This window comes from Tupaia chinensis, unplaced genomic scaffold (genome assembly GCF_000334495.1).
Source record: "Tupaia chinensis unplaced genomic scaffold, TupChi_1.0 Scaffold141887_1, whole genome shotgun sequence".
NCBI lineage: Eukaryota > Metazoa > Chordata > Mammalia > Scandentia > Tupaiidae > Tupaia > Tupaia belangeri.
Window position 1 is genome coordinate 192,753 of NW_006201743.1, and position 11,634 is coordinate 204,386.

Genomic DNA, 11,634 nt, shown 5'->3' on the forward strand with positions numbered 1-11,634 from the left:
CTTTGCCACTTACTAGCTGCCAGCCTTAGACACGTTATTTAACATCATAAACCTCAAGTTCATTATTTATAAAATGGAGACGAGGAGAATGATGGCGGTGGAGGTGGTGTACGTAATAGTACCATTCTCTAAATAGTGTGGCCATGTATACGAAGCTTTTTGCATAGTGCTGAGCATACAGTAAAATCTCAGCATATCTTAACCATCACTTTTATTGCTGGGTTGTTTTTAAATAGATTTAGAAATTCTCTTACAATCTAGATCTATTCAAATTCTGGTGGAAAACTGATTTACACCATGTTACCCTCTCCATCTCCTCCTGGGGACGGTGCCAGGGACATACTGAGAAATTCTCATTATCCACTTTACACTTTTTTAGATTCTCATATGACTATTATTCCTTTCTTTGCAGTGTCATTTTAGCTTCTTTTCATGGCATGTCACATTTCCAAGTTAATTTACATGGAGCTATGACAGTGAAAGTCTCCTTAATTTAAATCTTCCATCAAAAAGGATAACCCTTCTCTGAACTTTAAGTTCAAGATCTTGAGCTCTGTCTTACTTTGGGAACTATAATCCCTCCTCCTGTCCATCACAACACTGTTTATCCTCAAAGAAAAGAAAGCAGATTTTTATTTTAGGTGCAGATGATGTATTATATAGAGTTGCAAAGAATTTCTTGCTGGAAATCTCAACAGCAGAGGGCTGAGTGCATTAGTCAAAGACACTATTGATGCAAAGGGAGTAGAACTAAGTGTCCTCAGCTGCCCTTTCAATGTCATTCCAAGATATTTGTCTGGGAGTAGGTCTTACATTTCTGACATTTGCAAAGTAGCCTGTAGGGCTGCTGTTTAAGTATAGGAGACAGCTGGTAGCTCTCTCCTGCAATCAGCCCTGATGATGTGAAATTTCTTTGTTTCCAAGAGCCCATGAGGGAGACCTCAGAGATGTGAGCCTGGGTAATTACAGAATGTTCTTAAATCAAACCTGGTTTCTGACCCCTGAGTTGGTCAAACATACTTTTCTGTTACTCTCTCTTTTTTTCCCTCCTATCCTTCTTTGTACTTTATTTTCTTTTTAAAATATTTATTGAGAGGTTTTTGCTATAGGGCACATGCGCTCGCCAGAAAGACAGAGAGAGACAGAGAGATAGAAAGTGAGAAATCACACCCCAAGGAGGATGGCCACGCCGCAATCCCTTCTCTTCCATTCTCCTCTTGGGATCTTGGGCGTGCATACACACACGCCCAGCGTGAGTTTAAGCCACTGGGTCTGGGACTCGAACCGCGGTTGACTACATGTGAGTTCAGTGACATAGCCATTACGCTAACTGCTGGTCCCTGTACTTTCTTTTCTTGTGTGCATGAATCTTCACAGAATACTCTAATAAAACCTATAACGAAGGTTAAGTATACTTGGGATAAAATTACTTTTACTGTAACTCCTTTTAAAACTAAATAAAAATCTTGAAAGGCCAAAGAATGTATCATAGAAGTATCAAGAAAGGGCAAATTTCAAACATCTTATTTGAGAAAAGAAACTTCAAATATTATTTTAAGGTTATAATCTCCTCAAAACCAGGTGTCAAATCATTGCCTTCTATTCTGATGATTGTAGCCATGTCTACATGGATTGTTCACTTTCTCCTATGTAAGAAATTACAGAGTGTATTGTATTTAGAGGTCACTCTTGCTCAAACTCTTAGTGTGCCCTCTGTCCAGTTGTTACCTCCGATATATGAGATTGAGTGGTTTATAAAACTCATTGGTTGCCACCACAAACCTTAACATTGGCAGTGATGAAACTTCTAAGACATTAAGCGCACACACACATACACACACGTGCAAAAAAAAAAAAAGAAAGAAAAGAAATATCATGTTGTAATGAAGGCTTGGTTCTCTAGTTACATTTTAAATTATTTTCCTCTCTTCTTAGAAAACATGGGGGAAAGCTTCTAGACATTGGATTGAGCTATGATTTATTGGATATGGCATCAAAAGCATAGGCAGCACAAGCAAAACATGACAGTAGGATTAAATTAAACTAAAAGGCTTCTGCACAGTAAAGTAAGCAATTAGTAAATTGAAATGGCAACCTATGGAATGAGAGAAAATATTCATGGACAAAACATTTGAGAAGGAGTTAATATATAAAATATATAAAACACCCCAACAGCTCAATAGCAAGGAAAGAAGTAAACTTACTTAAAAATGGTCAAAGGACCTGAATAGGCATTTATTCAATGAAGTCATACAAATGGCCAACAGGTATATGAAAATATTGCTAATTATCAGGGAAATGCAAATCAAAACTATGAGATATCACCTCATATGTTAGGATGGCTATTACCAAACAACAATAGAAACAGAGATCAAACATGTTGGCAAAAATGTGGAGAAAAGGGAATCCTTGTATACTGATGGTAGGACTGTAAATTAGTGCAGATACTATGGAAATCAACCTGGAGGCTTCTAAAAAATTTAAATTACCATTTGATCCATCAACCTCACTTCTGGGCATATATCCAAAGAATATGAAATTAATATGTTGAAGCGAGATCTGTACTCACGTGTTCATTGCAATATTATTCGCAATAGCCTAGACATAGGCAGCACAAGCAAAACATGACAGTAGGATTAAATTAAACTAAAAGGCTTCTGCACAGTAAAGTAAGCAATTAGTAAATTGAAATGGCAACCTATGGAATGAGAGAAAATATTCATGGACAAAACATTTGAGAAGGAGTTAATATATAAAATATATAAAACACCCCAACAGCTCAATAGCAAGGAAAGAAGTAAACTTACTTAAAAATGGTCAAAGGACCTGAATAGGCATTTATTCAATGAAGTCATACAAATGGCCAACAGGTATATGAAAATATTGCTAATTATCAGGGAAATGCAAATCAAAACTATGAGATATCACCTCATATGTTAGGATGGCTATTACCAAACAACAATAGAAACAGAGATCAAACATGTTGGCAAAAATGTGGAGAAAAGGGAATCCTTGTATACTGATGGTAGGACTGTAAATTAGTGCAGATACTATGGAAATCAACCTGGAGGCTTCTAAAAAATTTAAATTACCATTTGATCCATCAACCTCACTTCTGGGCATATATCCAAAGAATATGAAATTAATATGTTGAAGCGAGATCTGTACTCACGTGTTCATTGCAATATTATTCGCAATAGCCTAGATATGGAATCAACCTAAGTGTCCATTGAAAGATGAATTTTTAAAATGTGATGTATATGAACAATAAAATATTATTTAGCCTTTTAAAAGAAGGAAATTCTGCCATTTGGGATAATATAGATTGACCTTTTGAGTGAAATAAGCCAGGCAGAGAATGACAAATACTCTGTGATTTCACCTATATATGGGATCTAAGATATCAAGCACATGGAAGCAGGTAGTGGTGGTTGCTAAGGGCTGGAAGGAAGTCAAAATGAGGAGGGTGTTGGTCAAAGGGTAGAAAGTTTCAGTCATGCAAAAGAGTGCCTAGAGATCTATACAGTACAGGGACTGAGTAGCAACACTATTGTATACTTAGAAATTAGCTAAGAGGGTAGATCTCACATTAAGTTCTCTTATCACTAGATGAGGAAAGAAGAGGGAAGGAGTGAGAGAACACTTTTGGAGGTGATGAATAAGTTTATGGCATTGATAGTAATGATGATTTGATGGTTTATTGGGTGCATACTTACCTCTAAACACATCAAATTGTACAAATTACCTACAATTTTTGTATGTCAATGAAACCTTAGTAAAGGGGTTAAAAGTTAATTTTTCTCCAAGTGTATTTTTCTTTAGGTTTGACCTATTTTTGTTGCTGAGATAAGGAGTTGATGGTCACTTGAGTCAGGTAGGTTAGATCTTTCATCTGAGTCCATGAAATGACTCTTGCAACATTCTGCCCCCACTCTTCCTAATCCTCCACAGCCTCACCTGTGGAGTAGTCTCACCTGGCATAAGAACATCTGGGACTTCCCAAAATGTTATGATAACTTCTCTTCTCCTAACTTTCTATCCCTTTACCTTAATCTACTTTTCAATCTCTTCCTCTCCCTTGTATTCATTCACCCAACCAAGAGACAGTGGTGTGTTAGTTAGATGTTTAACATCTAACTGAATGTGAAGGGAGGTGGCTAATTGGGAGTATTTGCCAATTTCTGTAGTGCAAACACTCCCATTAAGGGAGTAGTTCCAGCCAGTTTAATGAGTAGCCCACAGAACTTCTGACGACTTCATAATCAGCTCTCCCAATAGTAGGAGGGTTCTTGCACATTATTGACCAAAAGCTTCCCATGGCTCAGCACTAACTTGAGCTACCTTTTACTTTCTATTTGTTGTGAAACTTCTCCAAGAGCAATCTACAATCGTTGCTCATACCTCCTAAACTTTCACTCTGCCCTAGATGTTTACAATCTGTTTTTAATCTCTTTAAGATCATTAGTAATCTTGTTGTTGTTACAAAAGGAATCCACATAAGACCCCCAAACTAAATAAATGTCATTGACAAAAATGAAGAAATACTGTTGATACACTTTGAATTGCAAAACTACATTCTTTTTTTAAAGGGTTAGCAATAAATCTTCTTTAATTTGATACACAATCTGAATTATAGTTATTTAAGTTATCATGACTTAAAGTCCATGGAATAAAATAAAAATCGACAATATAAAAATGACGCTGAGTAACAGGAACTAGTGGGAGATAAAAATCAGAATTTCTCTATTTCTCCTAGTAGGATATTAGTCAATAGTATCTAAACGGAAACAAGTCATTTAAAAAATGACTCCACATTTTCTGTATCCATTCTTTCTTTGATAGACACTTAGGGTTGAGTCCATGTCTTGGCTATTGTCAACAAACAATGCTGCAATGAGCCTTGAAGTACAGGTAGCTCTTCAACATCCAGATTTCGATGCTTTTGGATATATATCCAGAAGTGGGATTTCTGGAACATATAATAATTCCAATTTTCAGGGTTTTTTTTCTTTATAACAAAGAGAGTGAAACATTGAGAGGAAAAAGAGAGAGATGTATTTTTGATACAGCCTTGCTGTGTTGCAGTCCTCCTACCCCAGTCTCCTAATTAGCTAGAATTACAGGGACACACAATATGTCTGGTTTGTTCAAGTTGGTCTGGGAACCCAATCTGGGTCTCCCATGCACAAGTAGGTGTGCTCCCTGTTTGTCCTCATGGCTGAATCTATTTAAAGTGTTTCTAGGATCCGCCGTACTGTTCTCTATAGTGGCCGTGCTAAATTATATTCCCACCCATTGGGTGCAAGGGTTCCTTTTTCTCCACATCCTTGTTAACACTTGTTACCTTTCACCTTTTTAATACTAGCCATTTGGGGCCAGCATATGGTGTGGTGGTCAGGGTGCTGGTCAACCTCAGTTTGAGTCCTGGACCCGGTGGCTTGAAACTCATTCCAGGCCTGTGTTTGTGCATGTCCAAAATCCCGAGAAGAGAATGGAGAAGAAAGAATCATGGCATTGCCATCCCTGCTGGGGGTTGACTTCTTGTTTTCTGTCTCCCTGTCTCTCTCTCTTTGTCTCTCTGGTGAGAGTACACGCCTTCTAGCAAAAATCGCTCTAAGGAAAAAAAAAAACAAAAAAACCCAGCCATTCAATAGATGTGAAGTGCTATCTTATTGTGGTTTTAATTAGCATTTTCCCAGTGATTAATAGGGAACATTTTTTTATATTTCATTTTCTTTTATACATTCAATCACATTATTATTTGGCTTACAAAATGCATATTTCAACAGGTGAACATTTCTCCCTGGTACAGTTGATAAAACTACAAAATATCTTCAACAGATAATACTACATTTCTTTGTGCCATTAATGCTTTGCCTCCCTATTTTTCTTCTAAATGTCCTTCCTCAGATCCTCCTCTTTCACACACACTATATCTGGTAATTACATCTATATATTGTGTTTCTATATCCTTTAGTCAATTAGTTTCGGTCACAGAGTGCGGACACTCGGTATATATTAAGTGGGGACATACGATGCCTCTCCTTCATAGCAAAACTATATTCTTGTACTTCCTTTTGTCAAACTTCTCTGCACCAATGGTCACTGGTGCCCTAACACTTCTGCCAACAGCTCCCCCTTCTTTGGCCTGCACAGTGCTGTACTCTCTATCCTCCTGTCTCTCTAATTATACGTTTCCTTGTCTCCAGATCTTCCAATTCTTCCTCCTCCACCATGTCTAGATCTCCAGAGCTCTGTCCTCAGTCCTCTCCTTTTCTCTACCTCAACTCCATGCATCTTGATGTTGGTGACTCACAAACCATTCTACTTGGTGCTCTCTTCTTTGCTCATTTGTATCTCAGTTGCCTGCAGATGTGTCTTTCCCAGAAGCTCATGCTCTGGTCAGAATTTCTCCACTAGCTTGACCTTTGTCTTTCCTTTCATCTATATTTTCCCTGTTTCTGTTAAATAGATCACCATTCTTCCAGCCACTAAGGCTAAAAACACCATATCATAAGGATTCCTCTGTGCCTTTCACTCATATATCCAGCTTTCTAAAACTCCCAGTTACTTTTTATCCCATTTTCAGCTCCACAGATCAGACCATCATTTCCTATTTTCACATATCTAAAATTGCTTATAATCCCTGTCTAATTGATAAGAATCACAGCTGTAAGATTCGTATTTATAAAGTATAACTTGAGCAACCTTACCCTCTTGCTCAAATACCTTTTGGATGCACCTGAAGTTCAACCTTAGCCTAGCATTGAAGGCCATCAACAATATAACTCCTTATTATCTTCCGCATTAACCTCTCAAACTTTGGGCATGTACTTCCTTCAGTCTAGAACTTATCATCTCTGATTTCTTCATATCCAAATCTGCCATCTTCAAAGGTAAGTTCAGATGGCACCTATTCCATGAATACTTTCATAAGCTCCTCTAGCTGTAAATAATTGTACCTCCATTCTCTGAACTCCAGAATATTCTATTATGACCTGTAACTGTCTACTTTGCAATATCAGAAATCTGTGGAAGAAAGGAGAGAAACAAACATTAACTAGATCTGTCATTGCATTAGGGCTTTTTATTAGCGCCTTCAGTTTATGTAATCCTGGGAGGTAGATGCTTTTATCCCCGTGTTACAAAAAAGGAAACAGTAGCTCTGGGTGGCACTATGAAATTGAATTCTGATAGTGGCCTATCTGAATTCATGCCTGTACCCTTAGATTTTTGTTTCTTTATTCATGATAGAGTGTGTGAGTATGCACATGAGACAGAGAGTAGAGAGACAGAAATAGAGGGGAGCACCCTCTGGTAACAGTCTGGTAACACCATAGTCCCTTCTTCCCTTCCCTTCTGTCCCCTAGTCTGCCAGATCTTGGGCACTCACACTTGTGCCCAGCATGTTTCAGGCTGTCTGGGCCAGGGATTCAAACCATGGTCACCATGTGGGATCCAGCTTCTCTTTTTTTTTTTTTTTTTGGAGGGGTTTTTTGCTATAGGGCGTGTGTGCTTGCCAGAAAGACAGAGAGAGACAGAGAGACAGAAAGTGAAAAATCACCCCCCAGGGGGGATGGCCATGCTGCAATCCCTTCTCTTCCACTCTCCTCTCGGGATCTTGGGCATGCACACATGCGCCTGGTGTGCGTTTAAGCCACAGGGTCCGGGACTTGAACCGCAGTTGGCTCCATGGGAGTTCAGCGACATAACCATTACACTAACTGCTGGTCCTGGATCCAGCTTCTCTTCCACGATATCATGGAGCCAGTCCCACCATCCATGCTTTTACTGCTCTATCGTGCATGTGTGTTAACTCCCCTCTGAATGGTAACCAACTAGAGAGTAAGAACCTTGATTTTCACTGTATACATCTCAAAACTCTTAATGTAGACTTGGCACACAGCTGGCAATCATTAGTGCTGAGGACTGAATGAAGGATGGATTGACTGCAAGGTCTCCACTGCATTCCAGAGTTACACATGGTATAAATATTTCACCGTTCATTCACATTTTGGTATTGTTCCTTGCTCTTTGTGCCCTATTCTGTGTCCCTCTTCGATTGGCAAGCTTTGAAGGAGGCAGAAATGGAATCTATGGTACTCTTTTGTCCAGATCCTGAGCATAACAATCAACAAATGATTTCTGGTGATGAAAATAAGCTGTTGTTCAGGATGATTTTGTACTCTTCTTACACCAGTTCTATTTGCAGTTCCTCCACTTCATTTCAACAGACAGAAATTGTGAGTAGAGTCCACTGTGACAGTGCCTATTCCAAAATTGTTTATTCTAGAGACCCCAGACTATTTTTGACTTATTTTACTCTCCCCTTTGTCCACTTCCCCCAGCTAGCTGTCCAGTGCCCCCAGTGTGCAAAGACATGAGTTATTCCTTCACATCATGCCATGGTCCTGACTCCCTCCCTCCAGATCTACCTAACTAATCTTATAAACTATCTTGAAGACAAGATGATTGCACAGAGGTAAAATGATACCTTTTGAGGCTGACCCACGTGGTCAGGTTCTGGGTTCATGTATGGAGACCTCCCTCAGCCTGCTGGCACACCTGCCCATGATCTGGAGCAAGGTAGAGGCTAAGGGTGGATTGCAGCATCAGGATGCTGTTGAGGATTGTCCCGGCCTGCGGGACAATCGAGCAGGGTGCCTGAGTGAGAGAGCGGAGGTCTGTAACCGGCGCAGCGTCACAACACGGGAGCGACACAGTGTCACAGCTCAAGATGGTATGCAGTCGCTTGTTTATTGAGGGCCAGAGAACATTCTTATATACACAGGGTAGGAAGCTGATTGGTCGTACAATGAGGGATGCAATTCTACAACCACCGATTGGTTGCTGCGTTAAAGGGTAAAGCCAGGAGGCGAGGTAAAAAGGGGGCAGGAATTGTCACGGACCTGACTGAGGACCTGCCTGAATGAGGAAGTCTCAGGGTGAATTGTCTACTCCTGGAACAAAGATACTTGAAGGTTCTTGTATGAAGGTCATGTCAGCCATTTTGGTGCATGTGGCTTCCTACAGAGGATTCTCTCTCTCTCTCTCCCTTAGAAGGAATAAATAAATAAACTTTAAAATAAATAAATAGACTAACTGGAACTAGACCCTGTTGATGGAGTTACTGTGTGGATTCCTTATTTCTTACCACTGAGCAGTAACTTTATGGAATAATATAACTGAAAAAAATAACTATGATGGTAGGAAACATGGTCCCCTGTTGACAAAAATAGTTAAGGCCAAGAGGATTCTTCTGAGGAGTCTCTCGTCACACTCTGTGGATGACCCAAGCCAGGCTTTTCAAGGCTGCTCCATCTACATACTCTCTCCCCTCTAGATCCACCCCAAAACTTCCCACTTGATTTGCAGCTGGTAAGTGCCAAGCTCTCATTGCTGTTCCATCAATCATCTGATATGCAATGTGATTCCCAGACAGGGCTGATAACACTAGTGACAAATATAATGGAATTCACCCTAAAAAGTGAGGGTCAGTCACTCCCTGTGGGGCTGAGCACTTCTCAGGTTGTCAAGTGGTCAAAGAGCCCCAAAGAGAAGCTGGAACAGGTCTCCTACTTCTCTGATCCCCTGTCAGCAATGCCTATGACAGTGCCAAGCTGATCTATTCTGTGACACATCTTAGTGAAAGTGGGGAGAGGGGAGAATCCAGTGCTGTTTGCTGCCAACGAGCTTCTCAGGAACCACGCCACTCTCTGGCAGACCTGGGTAGAATGGGACGAGGACGGTCCGCAGGAGTCTGTGCAGGTTTTTGCTTTATCAAGTGCACCAGAGAGTCTCCAATTCCTTTGGTGCACACTGCCTTGATATTAGGAAATCCTTGTTTTGCCTCCAAATTCATACATAAATCCCACCAAGACCCCAGATTTGTGGTGGGTGAGTTTCATGGGCATCAGTGGTTTTGAGCAGCCATGGTGCAGCTTCTGACTTTGAACACACATTCATTTCCATCGAGTGCTCCAGGGACATCTGAGATTTTGGACGCCTCTTCCTCGGACAGGCCTCTCTCTGTCCCAACACGTAGGTTATTGCAGCTGCAGCTACAACTGCTCTGGGCTGGCTCAGCAGAAGGTTGTCCCTCTTAATCCAGCATGAGTGAAATGTGTTCTAGTTTATTTGCATTTATTTATCTGCATCTCATCAGTGCTACATTAGGAAGCAAAATCACTCTCCTGTGACTATGGATAGTGCTGATTATTATTAGCTTCTTTTGGATGTGGGAAACACTTCATTTGTGTCAAGGTGATGTATAGAAAAAGAGAACACATGCCCTTGTCATAAGGGCTAAAAATTGCCAGATGAACACCAGGCATATTTAGAGATATACAGATAACATGTATGCACCTTTACATGCATCATGTATATTTTGGTCATCAGAAAAGACATGATGCATTTTTCTATTTTTCTATGCAAAAATGTGTCATGACTTTTCCAATGACCCAATAGTTGTATATATGTCATATATTTATGTATTACATATATAAACATATGCTGATCTCAAGTGCTTGGTGCTGAGAATTCAGAACTTATTTCTTAGGGAGAAGGAAACCAAAGGCCAGACACAGAGACAGAGGCGGACAGGCAGACCTCCCAGAGGAGGTAAGGTCTAGTCTCCTGAACAATCAACCACCAGAGTCATTTAGTCATGTGCTGGCTTCTGACCCAACACCATGGATTTGCCTCAGGCCTCTCCAGGACTCAGAGAAAAGCAGATGTTCACGACTGTTCTCAGGCATCTGCAGGAGCGGGCCATTGCCAAGGGTGTGCTCACAGGCAAGGCTGTGTCAGCGTCTCAGGGAATCCTCCCTGAAGCACTCTGGGAAGGTAGCCTTTAGAAAAGCTTGGCTCTGGACTTGATCTTGTGGCTGATACATGAACAGGAAGTAATCTCAGAGACAGCAGCATCTTTGAATCCAAGAAACAGTGTAGTCCTGATGTTGTGCTGAGGAATGAGATGCTCTGAAATGTAACACTGCAGAGATCAACATTTTGAACAACTTATTTTTCTTTCTTTCCTTCCTTCCTTCCTTCCTTCCTTCCTTCCTTCCTTCCTTCCTTCCTTTCCTTCCTTTCCTTCTTTCTTCTTTGAGAGATTTTTGCTAGAGGGTGCATGCTTGCCAGAGACAGAAAGAGAAACATCACTCCCAAAGTGGGATGGCCACACTTCAATCCCTTCTCCTCCACTCTCCTCTTAAGATTTTGGGCTTACATGCACATGTGTCCAGCTTGAGTTTTCAAGCTTCTCTGTCTAGGACTAGAACGATGGTTGGCCATGTGCGAGTCCAGCAGCATTACCATTACGCCATCTTCTGGTCCTTTTGAGCAGTTTCTTTTTTTTTATTTTATTAATTTTTTTAAATTTATTCATTTTCTACATTAATTCACTATACACCATCACAATGCACAAATGAATTTTCCATCCAAAATACCCTGTGCATTGGCTCAATCAAGCACGTCAACATACATGTTCTCAGCAAATAATTTTCCAATTCTTGTGTCCTGCATACCTTGCCTTTTGTTTTGCCATCCTTGATTCGCCATCCCCCACCCTCTGCTATGTCCCATCCTCCTCCCCCATTGTCCCCGGCATCCATGGTTGCCCTCCCTGCCTTC

The 11,634-nt window shown here is 40.5% G+C and overlaps 1 pseudogene; it reads right to left on the bottom strand.

Moving 5' to 3' along the window:
* The window catches only part of LOC106733241 (histone-lysine N-methyltransferase SETMAR-like), a 16,918-nt pseudogene extending 10,682 nt beyond the window's left edge, over positions 1-6,236 (bottom strand).
* Between the last annotated feature and the right edge of the window lie 5,398 nt (positions 6,237-11,634).